At 43.2% G+C, this 19,202-nt stretch overlaps 1 protein-coding gene across 10 annotated transcripts in view; it reads right to left on the bottom strand.

Annotated features, from left to right (window-relative positions):
• The window catches only part of PTPN13 (protein tyrosine phosphatase non-receptor type 13), a 234,938-nt gene extending 218,741 nt beyond the window's left edge, over nt 1-16,197 (bottom strand). For 9 of the 10 annotated variants that reach the window (XM_019488152.2, XM_059722262.1, XM_059722263.1 and 6 more), the window contains exon 1: nt 15,950-16,032. The gene's annotated coding sequence lies outside the window, so the exon portion shown is untranslated. Of the gene's footprint in view, nt 1-15,949 lie in introns of all 10 variants that reach the window. The other variant, XM_014600565.3, reaches the window with a different exon arrangement.
• Nucleotides 16,198-19,202: the final 3,005 nt, after the last annotated feature.

Genomic DNA, 19,202 nt, shown 5'->3' with positions numbered 1-19,202 from the left:
GGCACCAGTGTGGGTCCACTGGCTTCCCACCCACTCACACCCAGTGCTCCCCAGCCCTGCAGTACAGGCAGGGGGCAGTGCACAGCCCAGACCCCCTGCTTGCCGGCAGGGAAGAAGCTGGTGCTGAGTGCAGGAAAAGCAGCCCCTTGCCCACCCCGTGGCCGGAGCTCCCTGCTGCGGGCACTCGCAGCCCACACGGAGCTGTCTGGAGCAGGCACAGGCAGTCCCAGGCAGGCTGTGAGTGGCTGCAGTGCTGGGCACTGGCCACATGACAAGTAAGGGGCCACTCTTCCCTGCACTCAGCACCAGCTTGTAACCCAGCCACACTGCATCCTGGCAGTGGGGCCAGGTTAAAAGGTGGTGCTGAGCACAGGGCAGGGGGGAAGCAGCCCCTCGCTCACCCCATGCCCAATGCCTCACACTACAGCTGCTTGTAACCCACCCCACGTGGACTGAGAGCGCCTGCAGCAGAGAGCGCTAGCCATGGAGTGGGCGAGGGGCCGCTTTTCTCCATGCAGGGAAGGAGCCCAGGGAAAAGCTGAGCACGGGGGGAAAAGCAGCCCCTCCCCTGCCCCATGGCTGGCGCTCCCTGCTGCAGCTGCTTGCAGCCCACACAGGGCTGTCCAGAGCAGGCACAGGCAGCCCCACGAGCTGTGAGCAGCTGCAGCACGGGGCACTGGCCACAGGGCGGGGAAAGGCCTGCTTCTCCCTTCTGTGCACCTTCCCTGCCTGGGGTCCCCCCTGCCCTTCTCCCCCCCCACACTTCCCTGCAGTTCTGGCACCGGGCAGCCATGTGCTCCCAGGCCAGAAGCCCCAGCTGGGGCTTCCAGCTGGGGGGGAAGGGGCGGGCCCTGCTGTTGTTGGAGCCCGCTGGGCTTCCCCTGGGTCCTACTGCCCTACTGTCGTTTTTGACAGGAACCAAGGGTAAAGAAATATTAATTTTCTACATTTTTTAGGGGCCCGCGGGCTGTATTTTGCCCGCCCCGGCCCATTACCAAAGTATCTGAAAGCCTTTTGTCTCCACATAAAGCAACAGACTTGTATGCAAACCTTTCTACAGTGCTCTAGGAAATGGTCTCAGCACTTACAAACCATGAATTGTTTAATTTAATGACTCATATACTTCATTAATTTAACAACTCCCATACTTCTTTATATAATATATATAATTTAACATACTTGCATTCAGAGTCTTCATTTTTATATTTTGTGCCAAGATATAGTGGAATAAAAGCTCTAATTCATGTGGAAAAAACTTTTTTATTAATTAAAATAAATTTTATTAGAAACTGAGGCTGGTTCATTGATGCAGTTTTTTTAAATGATGTAACATCTGTTATTATCTCAGTTTATAACACACTGCTTCAACAGTAACAGTGATGGCAACAGCTTTCTTGCTGGTGCAAATGACCTATAAAAATCTTACTCTGCTCCTCCTCCATTTGTAACTTTTTAACCTTCGAAAGATTAGATATAAATGAACATGTAACACAACTCTCACCACTGCACCCCTTTCCTGCCTTTGCTCACTCTCTCAAGGAGTTGGGGAAAAGACCAAGTGAAAAGACAGATAATAAAAGAGCAAAGAAAGAACCTATAAAGAACAGAACCTGCTTATTTCAGTTCTATACCTTCAGCTCTGGGAAGCCTTTCCCACATAGGAAGATTATCCTTCACCTTGTCTTCCAGGTGGAACTGCCATGACTGTTATAAACATTTTAAAAAGGAAAACTACAAAAAAATATCTTTTGTTGTTTTCCAAAGTAGGACTGTTCTTCCCGTTGCCCCCTCCATTTCTTTTTTTTTTTGGTCAAGATTATGTAAATGAAGGTGTACTAACTTTAGGGCTAAGTACAGTAAAAGTCTGAGGCTGAATTGATTCAATCTAGGTAGTTGCGTAGGTTGAACTGATAGCCAACTAAATTGACATTCAGATTTCAATTGGGAAAGGCAGGGGGAGGCCTGCACTGACCCAGGGGAGTGCTAGAGCACATCTGCCAGCCTACTGGCTATTGCTAGCCCAGCCAAGTGTCCCCAAACCCCTGCTGTCCCCCCACAGGGGGTTGAGAAACCCCCTGTCCAGGTGCTAGCCCACCTTGGGGGAGCCTCCACCTCAAGAGGTTTCCCTCAGCCTGGGTTCCCCAGCCTAGACAGCCCTGGGGAGCTAAGGGGAATTCCCCCCCTGGGCCCCTTTCCAGCTGCTGATTGCTTCAGCCGCTGACATAGGGAGAAGTCATCCTCTGGGCCAGGTGTCTGCCCGGGCAGCCCGCTTCAGGCGCTTCCCTCCACCCCAGCCCAGGGTCCCCCAGAGTTGCTTCCCTTAGCCCCTGTGAGTCTCAGGCACCTTCAAGGAGTGGAGGGAAATTGTCCTGCTCCTCCACAGCCAGTTTTGCCTCAGATGCTGCAGGTCTGATGCAAAACTAATGCAAGGGAGCATGGGAATTTCCCTCTACTCCCTCAGCTATCCTTGAGATTCACAGCACCTAAGGCAAAGGTTTAGGGTTGAGGAGGGGAAGAATTCCCCTCAGCTCCCTGGAGTTGCCCCAGGCTGGGGGACCCGGGGCTGGGGTGGGGAGGAAGCCCCCACAAGCCAGGGGCTCCCTGGTGCCCCCATACTGTGCTGCACAGGCAGGCACCTGACTGGGTGGACTTTTTCTCCCTCCCTTCTGTAGCAGTCACTGAAACAATAAGCACCTGGGAAGGGGGAGGGCTACCAGGGTCTGAAAGGCCCCCACTACAGGGGCCCTCTCCCCCCCACATCCTGTGTAGACCCTGGCTAGGTAGGGCTGGGGGTCTGTTCCCCTACCTCCCTGTCTTTATGGGCCGATGGGCACAGGAAGGAAACAGGCTAGGGAGCAGAGGGGGGAAGCAGTCCCTGCTCTACTGAAGCAGGCAGCATAGCCCATGGCTGCAAAGCATCCTGGGATGCTGAAGAACTGTGAGTTAACTTGAACTGGGAAGGGATCTAGGACAGAAGTTCCATAAACTAGTTTGACCTAAATCAGTTAAGTCTGATACTACATCCAACTAGGTTTATCTTAAACCGGTTTTGATAATTTTGAAAGCAGCTTATGTGCACCAAATTTCTGTTCTGTTACAGGCTTAAAACAGTTTATGATCACTTAAACCCATTTATGTGCAACCTTTGTCCCTAGCCCAGAAGGGAGAGAAGAGTGGAGAATTTGCAGGCTGTGTTAGAGAATATATATTAGCTCCAGCATTTTACATGGACTTGGTGAGGATTTTTAGACCTTAACAAACAATAATTACCCCCAAAATACTAATTAGTCAAAATAAAGAATAAAAAAAGAAAAATTAGACAGTAACTAATACACCTTCTTCTCTTAGCTATTCAACTTTCACTTTTGGTCCTTGTGATAATGTCACTTCCAGTCACAGAGAACCTTCCAAGCTAGAAAAGATTTGATAGTCTACTGTAAATGACAACAATTAAAAAACACTTGCTAGGCCAGCACAAAGAATTTAAAAACCCCTACAAGCCCAGTTGTTTTTCCTCTTTGCAGGCCACCTTGAAGGACTGCAGTCTTTAAGGTAGTGAAGCATGGCTCTTTCAATTTGCTCTTTCAAATGACAAAATATTGGCAATGCCAGAACTGTAAGGAACAAGGAAAACTACAGGAAATGAGCTAGACTAATTTGCCAGTAAAACTATGCAAACACTGTTACACCATTTAAATAGTGCCTCAGAAAAGCTACTTAATGATTGGTTCCGTAAGAGATTTCAAGAACCTGTCAGATACCAGTATCTCTGCCCCATAAACAATAATGATCTATATGCCACTTAGTTAAATATAAGAATAGCACACCCAACTATTTAACTGATCCAGGTCTTTTCATTAGCCCGTGTGTCAAACCTTCAGGCTGACTTAACTGTTTTTTGTGATTCACTAAACAAAAAAGAACTTTTGGTGCTGCCGACAAGCAAATCTTTTTAATCAGATATTTTTTAAATTCATGATTAAAACCACATAAGGGATTTTAATGACTGGGTTCAATAAAAAAGAATGTAGCATATAGCTGCTCAAAAACTGAAGTTTCTGAGGGGTTAGGTTGTTTTCTCCATCTTAAACACACACAGATGCAATACAAATAGCATCCAAAGAGCTAAAGTTCTTGAACTTTTAAAGTTTAACATTTTGAGTACCTCCTTACAAGAAGTTACAGTACTGCCATCTCAATGCTTATTCCCCAGAGAATCATCAGAACAGGCTCCTAAGTCCTAAATTTTAAGTTTAGATATTCCGACTGAAAAAGGGTAGCAAATACCAGTCCTGTGGAAAAAAAAAAAAGATACAGGCATGCTAGATCACTATGGATTTCAAAAACTGATTTGACATACCAAAGCAACTCCAAAAGCAACAGAATGTATACTCATTCCTCAAGACAGAGATACTTTTATGAAACCCCCACATAGAATATACTTGATTTCTTGGGATAGGCTATGATTTGGCTGAAATACGGGTGGGTTGGGGAAAATCAAATCGTCCAAATCCTGACTAAAGTACAGATATTTATCAATGTATTTGTAATTCTTCACCAGCACAGGTCCTAGTTTTCTTAGGCAGGACACAGCCTATATGAACAAAAAGTGTTAATGGACCCCCACAACGTTTCAAAAGAAACTAAATAAGCAAGTATGCTCATTAATGTAACTGAGAATGTTATATGCATCTACTGCAGCAAACCTGTCAGCTAACACTGAACCTATGCAAAGCTTAAAGAGTACTGTTTTAGCTATTCTACTTTTGCTGAGCAAAACCCCTTTATTTCTGTATTGACGTTGGCCAGCTGTAATGTTGATAGAACTCTGTAGGCAATGCTGGATCACTGGCCCACCTCTCAAGTTTCTGTCTCATATACAACTACGCCCTTCTGAGCTGTTCTACTTCTAAATAAAACATTTTTTACTTGTATGTATTAAATATGCTTAAGTTTCATACCTTTACTGTCAGAGACTTCTGCATCCTATTCCAGCATCTACTGAAGTCAAAGGAAAGACTTTTATTGAAGACTGGATCAGCCGTGTATGTAAATGTTCATATATGCCAACTCTGCCTTCTCTTAAAGGCTGTTCATAGTTTCCTTACTCTTTTCCCACAAAAGAAAACCTAGACAAAACTTCCAACATACTTCAATGGGGTCATGAGACACAAACCTAATTTAAGTACTAATTATTTTAATAGATTTCTAATAGCAGGCATGTTCTATGTTTTAAACTAAGCATTTCTGATAGCTCATTTATTAAACATTTTATCAAAAATGGAATATCTTCAAAGGCACAGTACTGGTTTACAAAAAAACTGAAGCGAACCATAGAAGAAGATACAGAAGAGCTGGACAAGTGCAGGAGTACCTGAAGGATCATGGGCAAACCATAGGAACTAGAGGGTTGCTACAGACAAATATTCTTTTGTGGAGATGGAGTATAGTGACACCTCTGGTCTCAGGCTCAATTTAGATAAGCATCTAATAAAAATAATGCAAACACTGGTTTGAACTTAAATTACATATATAAGTACAAGTTTCAGAATGACAAAAAGCATTCAGTCAGTTACATACTATACTTATTTAAGAAACCTGAAAGAAAACTGATAACTAAGAACAAAACTGCAGAGTGGGAAGGAGGCAGGCAAGCAACATTTACACTTTCTGCTGTACATTGTTAGCGAACCTCATATATACACTGTAGTTAAACAACTTTATACTATCCTTCATACAATATATAATTGTACAGCTCCTGAGCCAGCAATAGTACATAGTAAAATACTACTAAGATGTTCTTTCAAAAGAAAATATTCCCAACAAGTTTTTCATATTACCACTTCAATTATGAGAACAGATAAGAAAAAAAAATAAAAAAAATCACAAAATTGCATTGACTATTTTTCTGTTGGGGAGTTTCTTGAGATGCTGGGTTATTGGGTGACTCCACTTTGATTTCTGCTTCACCCAAACTTTAAAAACAACTGCCTGAGAGGGGCAGCAGCATTTTTATTGAGGCAGGCTAACAGAGTCAACTGCCTTCTTGGCTCATTATATACTTGATTCATGCCAATTTCTCTCCACATCAGTGGTGTTAACAACACTCTCACTTTTTTAATGGACTTGTTCAAACTAGCATTTCTTCTGCAATGTTATTGTCTGTTAGCCACTCCTAACTATGATGATTACAGGACTAGACACAATATCATTTGACTGTTCTTTGCCTAATTTGTATTAGGCAAACTTTATATATAATCTAGAAAATTACATCAAATACCAATAATTATATTGGTTTTTGCTTTGATCTTAAACAGAATAACACAGAGCTAGGCCCCTAACATATTAGCAAAGCTTCTTGTTTCTCTTTAACTGGAAAAAATATCTGTTGTGTTCCTATGTGACAATATACCACACCACCTGCACCCCTTTCAAAATCGTAGATCCAGCCCTGCTGGGTTTTCACATCATCTGCACATCCTTAACATAACATCACTCTCTGACAGCTTTGCCATATGAAGATTTGAAGTCTTAAGAGTTCTAGCTGGAACTGATTTTAGAACATGAGGCAACAACGCTTGACCCACATAATGCAATTTTCATGGTCCTAAAGGTTTCCTCCTATGTTGTTTCCAAGGCTGCAGTGGACCATTCCATCCAGTGTTCTGTAGGTAAGGTACTGCCATTACACTTTTACCAGTACAAGAGATTGGAAACCACTCTATACCCGTAAAAGAACAGAAGTTCGGTGCACTTATACTGGTTTAAAAATTGTAGAACCTGGTCTAACATTTACACCCCCCACCACCAAAGGGAATATACATGTTTTGTTCACTACTGATCTAAACTACATGGCTTACAGAAAACTGTGCAACTTAGATTGATTCCACCTCAGGTGTCTTGAATGTCTGATCTTGCTCCCATACAATTCAGTGGCAAAACTCCTTCTGACTTCAACAGTACAGAATGAAAGCTTGTGTTAGGCTGTTAAAAGATGAACTGTTATTGTATGCTTCATTATTAAAACCATTAGAAGATATAACTGAGCACAAAGTAGGATCAACTTACTAACAACAGAATATTATGCAAAGAGTCAAACTGTTGATCATTAAAAACTTAAATGATGTGATGATAAAGGGCACTGTAAGATTTTGGTTATTAAAACAGTTCACTCATGTTGATTAGCATTTTGTTGTATCATTTAATTGCATGTGTTTGATTAAACTGATGGAGTAGAACAAGCAATTCTAACTGAGAAAATAATTAATAGTAAAAAACAAACCAAATACAGTGTATTTTATTATGACTTAGAAAAGCATTAATGACAAAATATCATACAAGTCACAAATATCACACAAGCCTTTTGGCTGCAGTATTCATTATTCTTATAATTTATTTCCCACTTACTTTTTGGCAGAGGCGTAATCAACTACTACACTTGAGACATAGTGACAACAAGCAGCAGTTATTTATATTTTGATGAATGATCCTTAAAAATAAAATAGCAATAAGTTTAGATTTGTCTATATAAAATTGATATAAAAATCTAAATTGGTTATTTTGGAGCCATCTTTCCTTTAAAGCAACATGCAAACTTAAACTTATATCACAGAACATAGAATATGCAAACTTCAATTTACATCAGAAATTATACCTTACAGCATAAGCTGAAAATACTACATTCTTACTTCAAACATTTAAATAAATCTAAGCTTCGCTTTAAACCCTTCTGTTACTTTCATTTGGTGAATTTATATATTTTAAGTAATTTTTCTTAAAATAGCATACATAGTGAAATTAAACACCTTTGCTACTGAACAAAAATAGTTTAGGAGTTATACATTTTGTACTTTACCACATTTCAATAATAAAGTGAAACAGCTTCAAAAGAATCTAACCCATGGTAAGTATCTATCTTTATTAGGTCAACTCCTTTTCATTCTTTTCTCTGACTTTACAACAGAGAATAATGTAGGTTTATTGGTTTTTATTCTTCTTACACAACCACTCACTCATGTTTACATGAAAAGTGGAAGATGATGCAGCTGACATGTATGCACTATACAGTTCAGAAAAGGGATTAATATTAAAAAGGGAAAATCCCTCCGATGGAACAAAGTTAATCACTGGGAACTCAATACACAACTAACAAGGAGCTGCAAAATAGAGTATCTGTAATCTTTGATATAATGAGATAAATCATGTTCTGTCTGCAACCAGTAATAACTTAAAACCTTGCGTTCAGTTGCTGGTCCTTTTCTCAAGCATGATGTGAGAGATTGCCCAATCCCCAAGCACAGAGAAAAAGGAAAAAAACAACCAAACAAAAAACCCAAACAAACAGTATGGAAACGGCATGAGATGTTTGAAGACTTGTGTCTCAAACCTTTTAACTTAGTCAGAAATTATATTAGCCTGTGAAGCCAACAAGTATACACCAATGCCAAATAGTCAACAAAAGCACAGTGTTAATAAAACATAAAATCTTAAAGTCATGTTAATGCTAAAAGGATATCTAGGACTTTGCCCAATACCTAGAAGTGGTGCCACTTGGTCCTTAGATAACTGGAGGTTTTCAATTTCACTTGCAAAATCACTGGTGCAAAACTAAGCAGTTATAGTCTGTGTGTCATTTCATAGATTTCATAAACATGAGAGCTGGAAGGGACCTCAGAAGATCGTCGAGTCCAGCCCCCTGCCCGAAGGGCAGGAAGTCAGCTGGGGTCATAGGATCCGAGCAAGATAAGCATCCAATTTTCTCTTGAAGGTGTTCAATGTAGGTGCTTGAACTACCTCTGATGGCAGGCTGTTCCAGAGCTTGGGGGCTCGGACAGTAAAGAAATTCTTCCTTATGTCCAGCCTGAATCAGTCCTGCAGTAGTTTGTAACCGTTCAACCTCGTCATCCCTTGGAGCGCTCTGGTGAACAAACGTTCCCCCAGATACTGGTGGTCACCCCTGATAAACTTATAGGTGGCCAGCAGATCACCTCTGAGCCTGCACTTTTCCAGGCTAAAGAGCCCCATAGCTCTCAGCCTGTCGTCGTAAGGTCTGTTTTCCTGACCTCTGATCATGTGCGTGGCTCTTCTTTGGACTCTCTCAAGCTTCTCCACATCCTTTTTGAATTGTGGAGACCAAAACTGGACGCAGTACTCCAGCTGCGGCCTCACCAAGGCCGAGTACAACAAGAGAATGACGTCCCGGGATTTGCTTGAGAAGCATCTATAGATGCAAACCAGCGTTTTGGTCGCTTTACTAGCAGCAGCATCACATTGCAGGCTCATGTTCATCTTGTGGTCAATGATGACCCCCAAGTCTCTTTCTTCCGTAGTGCTAGCCAGTGTAGCACTGCTAAGCCTATAAGGATGCTGCAGGTTTTTTCTCCCAAGGTGGAGAAACTTGCATTTTTCAGTGTTAAACAGCATCAGGTTCTCATCCGCCCATTTGCTGAGCCTGTCCAGGTCAGCCTGCATCACCCTCCTGTCTTCTGGTGTGGAAGCTTTGCCCCAAAGTTTTGTGTCATTGGTGAACTTGGCCAGTCCGCTTCTGACTCCAATGTCCACATCATTAATAAAGATGTTGAACAATATGGGTCCAAGGACAGAGCCTTGGGGACCCCACTGGTCACAGGGCACCGTGATGATTGACTTCCGTCAATTACTACCCTCTGGGTCCGACCACGGAGCCAATTTCCCAGCTAGCAGATCATGGTGGACCCAAGGCCACAACTGGCCAGTTTTGCCAAGAGGTGATCATGGGATACCAGATCGAAGGCTTTTTTGAAGTCAAGATATATGACATCAATCTCTTCTCCCTTGTGCAGGTGATAGGTCACCTGGTCATAGAAGACAATGAGATTGGTCAAGCAAGACCTACCCGCAACAAACCCATGCTGGCTATCCCTCAGGATGTTGGTGTCAGCCAGTCCATTAAGGATGGCCTCTTTAATAAACTTTTCTAAGATCTTCCCCGGGATAGAAGTCAGGTGATGGGCCCATAATTTGCCAGATCCACTTTCCTCCCTTTCTTGAAGATAGGCACCACACTGGGCTTCTTCCAGTCTTTGGGCACTACACCAGAGCGCCAGGAGTTTTCAAAGATCCGTGCCAGTGGCTGGGCTATGATGCTCGCCAGCTCCTTGAGTACCCTGGGGTGTAGATTGTCAGGGCCGGCTCACTTGAAGGTATCCAGCCTCTCAAGGTGTTCCTTCACGAGGTCAGCATTGATGGAGGGCAGGGGATCTCCCTCACCCGGACCTCCCTGTCCTGTAGTGGGCATGGGCATCCCATGAAAGACTGACGCCAAGTACCCATTTAATAGGCCATAAAAGGATAAATATAAATGTAAGATGGTAATCTAAAAGTTAAGGTTCTTTTTAGAGCAATTTTTTCATTCTATGGAAGCCACATGTGAATGAAATGCTTCTAAAATATTATCTGCTATGAGCTCTTGCCAAAGCAGTATCAGGTTGGAGTCCCAACATTCCCACGCTCGTTGAAGGGGGAAAAAGTTCTTGAGATCTGTCTGAGAATTACTGCTCATCACCTATTAGCTTTACACCAGGGATACACTGAATAATTCCTCTAGTGCCAGGACACTGGTCTCGTTGCTCTTATTTGGGATTCCCAAAAAATTCTGGATTAAAGTTTGGATTAGATACCCTCATATCTTCAAAACAACTTCAAATGAAATATATTAACATAGGACAGAGTGGAGAGGTACTTCTCACTTAAAAACAGTATCAGGACTTCACTGTTGGATTAATTACAGTCTTTATTGCACGGTATGCTCAAACTGCACTTTCAGAGAGCTGGGAAAGAGATTTAACAAGGAGAAAAAACACAGGAGCATTTCCTGTTAAAGTTGCAGCATGTATTTCAAGTTTACAGCATATCTACAAATCATCTGTAATTGCACACATGCAGTATAGCCACCCAGGCAGTATTTCAGCACAAGAATCTGTTTGGTTTTTTTATACAACGCTGGACAAGTTTAGATATGCCACTTCTGAGCTGCCTTTTCATGTGTATTCCCAGGAACAGGTGTATATATTAAGTACAATAATCAAAATTAAGATGACACTGTCAAGACCAGATCTAAGATTCATTTTTTTCCAAAACCTCATCCAGTTCAGTAGGTAGTTTCCCTTTCATCTCTCAAAACAGAACTATAGTACATGTTAGTTAAAAATTATAGCATTCCCATTAGCTTTTCCTTTAAAATGTCACCTGCTAAGACCAGTTATGGTTAATATCATGCCCTTTTATGGCTGGAGTTATTCAAATACACATTTTGTGCCCTTCTGGGCTGATATATTTAGTTTACTGAAGAATACATATGAGGTAACATACCGGAACAAACATTTTTTTTCCTCTGTAATATCAGCAGCACTGGAGTTTCTTATGCTAAAAGGAACTGAGCTATATTATGACAAATGTTACAGATTTATGAAGCATATTGTCAATTAAGAGAAATTTCCTCATTTGCTAAATTGAAATTTGCCTTTTATCCATTCACTTCACATCCAGCATACTGTTGGGGTTGAGTTTAGGGGAAATGCAGATTACAAATTATCCGGTAGAGACTGGGATGAGCATGCTAATCTGGTAACAGCCCAAGATAAGCATACTTCTTTCATGGATCCCACAGAGGGAAATTTAGTGCCTTACCCTGCCACTGGCCTCTTACATGACCTTGAACAAAGAACTGAACCTGGGTCTCCCAGGGTCTACACTAGCACCTTTATGAGTGGGCAGGCCATCCTTCTTCCTTTTGACTTTTATGAAGGGATGAAAGTATGCTGATGCCAAAGAGTAGGTCTGTCTACTCACCAGCTATTTATTTACTATTTACCATAACTTGTATAGCATAGGCAGGATCCTAGGCAAAATAAAAATAGCAATACTAAGTGTTCTGCCTTCCCTATTTGTAAATACAAACTTTCCTCTACCCTAGGAGCAGGTAGGGGTGGGAAACACTTCTTTGAGATGTTCTACCCATATTTGCAGATGTGCAGCATTCATTAATAGTTAACAGGCGACGCACATTAATTTATTATGACATACACAGTTTTCCAACCTCACTTGCCCAACAGAAAGTGACAAGCTAGCATAATCACTTACCAGCTGTTTACTTTATCCAGTAAGTGCTTTGTATCAAGACCTTATTTGTCTCCTTGTTTCACCGACTCCTCTTCATTTTAAGATACTAAAACTCTAGTACCCAACTGTTGGTAAATACAGACACCTGCATGCGAGAAAGACCTACCTACAAGCTGACCTGAAAAGCATTCATTAAATCTTCCTGTCAGATCCATGCCTGAAATAGTAATTTCTTTCTAATTCTAAGTCATACATCCAAGCTGTGGAGCCATGCCAAAGCTTTTCTCTTCTGAGTCTGATCCAGCTCCCAGTAAAATTAATGGGAATGTTATCAATGATATCAGTGGAAGCAGGACTGTATCTCTTGAGATGGGTACATTGAAATCTATTCAAAAGGTAACTAACTGCCTTTCTAAAGACTTGTTACAACTCTCATTTAAGTCAATGATGGTCTTCTGACTGACTTTGGTAGACTATGAACTAAGCTCTGTGGCAGTGGTACTCAACCACAGTGCCACAAGACTGTTTCAGGAGTGCTGCAGCATGGGTGCCAGAGCCAGGTGGAACTGCCCAGCATGCCTGATGCCAAGCCAGGCAGCATAAGAAGAGCTGAAGCATAGCCACGGGTTCCTGCCTGTGTTCAGGTATCTTATAAACCTAAAGCAGGCAGGAGTGCCCACTCTTTCCGAAGCACTTCCCGGTGTGACCTTGCATGGTGTCTCCCAGAAAGAGGTGCATGGGGCTCTTTACCTACCCTGCACCCCTCTGTTTCTGGTAGGAGCATGGGCAGGGCCAGGCTGGGAAGGGTTGCAACAAGAGTAGGTGCTTTTGCCTGCTTTGGACTTATCCAACTGTGCAGAAGGTGTTTAATGCACTTTTACCTGGTGGCAGCAGCAGTTGCAGCACCCTGGCAGAGAAGCCCTGAGGTAAGGTGAGCAGAACAACAGAAGTTCTCAACTTGGGTGCTTCCAAATTCAAAGTCAGTTATGAAGGGGTGCCCCTGAATCTAAAAGGTTGAGAACCACTGCTCTGTGGTGTGATCCTGCCAAGGGAAACCCTTCCACCAGTGGAGGAGTCCACATGAAAGCAAGAGTGGGATCTTTATCACTTTAGAATATATGCTCATTAAAATAGGAGGAAAATTTAGCCGGACGGTAAGCTCTTCAATGTCCGGCTTTTTTTTGCTTTTTTTTTTAAATGTAGAATTACTCAACACAAGAGAACATTCATTCTGATTGTGTTAAGGTACAGGTAACAAGCAACTTTATTACTGGGGCCTCTACAAGTTAGAGAAAGGCCTTTAAGTCTCTTTACCTGAATAATTTATGCTGAGGGCAGCTTCCACAGAACAGTCTATTCAGCCCCATCTAGTTACCTATCTCTTTTTGCAGTAGTGTAAAGTTAGGGTTTGCTACTTATGATGTTAGGCTGTTTGAGGATTAGTAGTAGCACTGTATAAGTGCTAATCATCGTTATTCAGATACATATTCAATTGTGGGGGAGGAAACCTGTGTTTGTGTGACTGGAATTGCAGCTGAGGAAAAGACCTGCTTTTGTTATATTTACAATACATTTCACATATATTTGCATACTTAAAACAGAAACATGAACACCTTCATTTGCACTTATTTCATACAAGCAAAAGCAAAATATTGATCTGTTTGACAAATGTTTTATTAAACTACTTTTCAGTGACAAGAGATAACTGTATAGCTCCAAAATAGTAAAAGCAAAAAAACACAAAGCTATTTTGACATATTTTGTCTCTTGTGGCCATTCTTGTTTTACGTTAAGATATTTCTTACATGTAAGCAGTATCTGCAGGAGGACTATAGATGCTGGCAAAAATAGAGAGGGGCATGTAAGATAAAATACAAATATTCTTGATGAAAGAAAAATATACTGGAAGATTTGGTTGCATATTGTATTGGACCTGTATTACCAAACAAATCAATGTAAGAGCAATATGATATTTCCCCCAGCTGTATTTTTTTATACAAGAACACTGCTATTTAAACTGGTGTCCTATCTAAGATTTGGTATTTATTGCTAAATCCTGGTTGCTTCTCAGTTCCAACTCCCACATCCTGTAGAAGCCTTGCTATACATATCTAATGTCCTGCAATCCACAGGCTTAGAGAGAGAGAGGATACAGCTACAGGCCTAATCCTGAGATAGTACTTAGCATGGGACGGGGAGTGCCTCTTCCCTGGGTCGGAACTTACAGTATTTTACTGAAATCTTTACATTTTCATTTTGAAAATAATGTATGACTTGGGAGCAAAGACTGTTTTTTTGCATGACAACACCACGCAGACGCCAGCCAAGAGCTTGGCAGAACTACATGGTATTAACTTAGTTATACCACTCAGTCAGATGCCTGGCATCTTTCCATTCCAGAAATTTGGGAATTCATTGTTACTGCCCTTGCAAGTTCCAAGAACAAGGACTTTTACATTTACTTCTCACAATTCAACTCACTTAAGGTGCTTAGACATAGATAAAGTACAACAAGCTCCACAGCCTTAAGTTTTCACATCCTGCATTTATTTCAGATCCCACCTTCAAAATAAAACCAGTTCCCTAATATTTCCCCAATAAATAGGAGGGCTACAGAACAGCTCCTGACAGCTCTCTATGAAGTTGCTGCCTTTGTTGTTTTAAGCATGCAATTTTAAGAGAATGACACAATCTACAATAGAAGAAAGAGTATCCTGTGGTTTGCAGAGGCGTTGATCATAGCAAGATAAAGCAGCCAACGAAACCTACACTTATTTCTCATCACCAGCCAGCAGATTCACCTTTAATATCTACCAAATATTGTAAACACTAAATTCTTCCCTCAAACTATTCATTTTTGACTTGTAGTACCCAATGGCAAGCCCTTCTCAAACAGCAAATACTTTCCCCCCCCCCCCCCAGCTACACACATTCACTGTCTTGTGAACCTTAAAATCCAATTCAACCCTGTGTTCTTTAGACAAGAAGTAAAAAGGGGGAGGGGGGGGAAGGGGAGGAGAAGGAACAACAATCAAACCACTTGCCTGGTCTACTATTACTCTCTCTCCTCCCTGCATTCTTTTAATGCAATATGAACAGAAATTCTGCCAGCACATTAAAAAAAAGAAAAGAAAAAGAAATTAGAAACAGACATGGGCCTGCTTCTTATGCTTGCCAACAAATCCGAGTGGCTCAACTTGCTCTCCTCTCTACTTGTGGAGCCCAGGTTTCATTCAAGCCCTGCAAGCATGGGTGCAGAAAAACTAATGGTGAGCGTGCCTGGCAGAGACACACCTATACGTGTGTCTGAAAAACCCTCCAGAAAGCCAAAAATCAACATCAAGCGGCAGAGAAACCCCATCACCGTCCCTACTTCCCTGTGTCATGTCCAAGGTCTAAATCTCCCCTAGGAAGCTACTTTGTAGGCCCCACCGAGGCAGTTCTCTGGGAGGGATCTCCCCCATCCCTTGGCTATTTGTGGGTCCCACTGAAAACAGTTTCTAGGCATCTCCCCTATCCCTAGGGCTTTGTTCAAGGGATCTCTCAGCTACGTCGTGGGCCCAGCGAGGCAGTTTTCTGGGAGGCATCTCTCTCATACCCTGGCTATTTTGCGGCTCCCACTGAGGTGGTTCTCTGGGCGGCCCCCTCCCCAGGAGGGCACTTTGTTCTCTGAAGCTCTCCCCCAGCTCTCAGCTACTTTGCGGGCCCAACGAGACCGCTTCCGGGCATTCCTCTAAACCCAGCATAACCCAGGCTCCAGGCAGCTGCCCGGCCTCAGCCCCGCCACTGCTCGCGCCGGGCCCAGGTGGGGGGCGCCGCAGCGCAGGAAGCCCAAGCAGCGCTGACTCACCGAGCAGCCCCGAGCACGTCCTAGAGCGCGGTGAGGGGATGGCTGGGAGACAGCGGCATCTCCTCCTCGTCGTCCTACTGCTGCTGCGGAGTCCGGGCCGGGCTAGGCACCACGGCGTCCCCCTGCGCTGCTGCGGCTCCGGGCTGTAACCATTGCAACGCGCGGCGAGCCGCTGCCGGCCCGCCCCGCCGCGGGGAAGTTGCTGACACGGCCCTGCCGCGTCCCGCCTCCCCCCTTGCGCCGGGGCTCGCGCTTTTCAGCAGCCTCCAGGTCTGCCGGCTGAGGCTCTGGTTTTGCCCGCTGTGTGCTGGAGAGGAAGGAATGCGGTGCCCTCCCTGCAGGAGAAGCCCAGCCCCTCGGAGGGGGAGGGCTGCCAACGCTCCAGGACTGCCCTGGCGTGGATTCGATCTAAATCTCCAGGAGACTGTTGCGAGTCACCTAGGAGATATAGGGGATTCATTAAAACAAACATTAAATGTTGAATCTGGTTTATACAGTAGTCCAGTGGGGTTTTTAAATGTAATAGATGACTACATGTGTAAAGTCTATACACCATAATACATAACTGATATAGGCGAGCACGCAGGCATGTTCACATTGTGTGCCGCAGGTAGGCTGGCGTTCTGGAAACCTCTTAGCATAGATGCAGAGTTGGCAACGGTAGGGAGGAGGGTTTCCAAGTCTTCATCTCATCTCCACCCCCCCCCCCCCCCCCAGTGTTGCTAGGTGTACAATAATGATTGTATTAATATGATAATTTCAACCCTGGTACCATCCATCGGGGTAAAAGTATTCAAAGTGTGGGATAATTTTGATGCACCATATACGAAAACCAAGTAACTGTCAGGGGGCACGTTTGCACATGCACATTTACTGTGCGGTAACCATCACTGCACAGAAACCGAAAAATTGCTGTGCAGTCCTGGAGGAATCTACATGTGCATGCCTGTACTGCACAGTAAATATGGCAATTTATGCATAAGTGGTGGGGGGAAATATTATATTGGGGGGGGGGGCCTAAGCCCCGTTAACCCCGGTCTTCCACCACCTATAATCTTTTATGCGGACTTGAATGTAAATTTGATATCTGCATCATGCAGGTATCAAATTTATGCTCGATTAGTTACTGCACAGTAACACATATGTAAATGCCTTACTGTGCAGTAACACTGTATATGGACTGACTTGGGACTAACTTTAGTCCCAAGTTGGTCCACACACAGCATTACTGTGTTTTAATGCCTGCACATATAGGCACCAACATAAACCCACTTACTGCGCACTAAATTACAGCACAGTAAATTTAATGCACAGTAAATGCACATGTAGACACTCCCAGGGAGTCTTAACTGACCTCTGGGCTTGCTGTCAACACTTTCTTATGATTCCTTGCCTCAAAATAAAGAAATGCTTCAACTTTGATGACTTAGTTCTCTCACTCCTGGCATCTTACAGTGAGTAATATAAATTAAATATGAAGAATTATTTCCATGCTTATTTGCATAGTTTTTTGCATATTTTTCAGTGTATGATAGTTTTTCAGTAAATATGATAATTTTGAGCTTCCAATACAATAATTTCATATTTAAGACTGTGGAATCAGAAAAAATAAATGCCTTAAACTTTGATCATTTGAGTTATAAGGTGACATAACCGCTTTGTGGAGAATTGCTAGCTCTGTACAGTAGGACAGATAAGGGCAAGTGTTTGTTCTTTGTAACTCCTCTGCAACTGCTTCGCTCACCGCGGCCTTGAAGATAGCAAAAAGTATGTACAACTCTGATTTCCAGGTGCAGGCAGGGACTGTTATTTCTCCCTTTGTCTCCTCCATAGTTCTCATCCTGATAACAGCAAAGAAGTAATGAAGTAAAGTTTATAGCTGTTTTTCTAGCTAATTTCACTATATGATCACGTGAGTTGTAAGCGACTGTTAAAAAGTATATAAGCCTCCTGATTTTGCTCTTGGGGGAGAACCCCTTCCAAGTGCTTGGGAGATCCATGTCACTTTGGAGTCCCCCCTACAGCTGTAGTTTCTTTTGAATAAAAGCTTCTGCTGACCTGACCCAAAAGTATGCTGCGTGTGTTTCCATAACAATTCCTGGTGCTGTGACTCAGATCCAGAACACGTGTTGAGGAAGGAGGACCGCGGACTGCCCTCCCCCTGAACCCCGAGGCACCAAACTCGAGAGGTAAGAGACCTAATTCAAAATCTCTATTGGGGTTTCAGAGAAAGACTGCCCATAGGCTTCCAAACTGGCCATGGTAACTGGATCTGAACCTTGTTAAAACAGGTCAGTCTGAACCTTACTGCCGGCTAAAATTTTCTGTCTGGTAAAGGATCCAATTTTGTGTCTGGTAACGTACGTTTTATTCAGCGAGAAACTGTTTGAAGCACCTTCCTCCAACAGCACATAGGGCTTGTATTTAATTAACTAAGACGGTGTGAGGGAGGAGGTCTGGCTGACTGAATGTGTGTGTATTTAGAAAAATGAGCCACTGACCAGGTCTGAGACTAAGGCTGGATCTAGCCGCCCCGATTCTGCCTAAAAAGGTAGCGTCGAAAGCAAGGGGGCCCAGCTGAAACCTTGTGACCCAGGGGACAGGGTGTCTGAGTGATTTTGTCTTTTCCAAACCCCTTGTCCCAGTAGCTTCTGCCAAAACAGAAGTGAAAGGATCCCTTTTGTGTTTCCCTCCCCATTTCCATTTTATGAGCTGGTGTCAGGTCAGAAGCCTTTTGTCTGGGCAGTGAAAAACTGCGGGGCAAGGCACTGAGCAGCCCGGACAGCCTAAATAAGCCTATCCTTTGTCTCCCTGTGTGACTGAAAATGGGAACAGGTCAGTCAAAACAAGTTCCTGTCCCCCCTAAGGGGACTCCGGCATACTTTATGGACACACACTATTCTCCCGAGGCTTGCAAGTACCTGGATAAGTGGAACTGGTATACTAAGGGTGATCCCATGAAGCATTTTCCACAGGAAAGAACATTTAATCAGGATAAAATAGTGCACTTAAGTGGGGCTTTAGAGTCCCATGGATCCAAAACACCACAAAACCGGAGAGACGCGTTCTTTTATTGGTATGATGAGCTGTCCAAAAGGCAGACAGAATCTCAAACTAGAAGTCTAAAAGACTCTCAAGAAAAATTAAAACAGCAGTTAAAAGCTGTTCGGGAGAAATTGGCTGCTCCCCCAAATTACACGCCGGCCACTGATTCGATGTATCCAGCATTGCCCGGGGCACCCCCACCGCCGGA

Source organism: Alligator mississippiensis, chromosome 2, assembly GCF_030867095.1.
Source record: "Alligator mississippiensis isolate rAllMis1 chromosome 2, rAllMis1, whole genome shotgun sequence".
Taxonomy (NCBI): Eukaryota; Metazoa; Chordata; order Crocodylia; family Alligatoridae; genus Alligator; species Alligator mississippiensis.
This window is presented reverse-complemented; position numbering and strand designations above follow the sequence as displayed.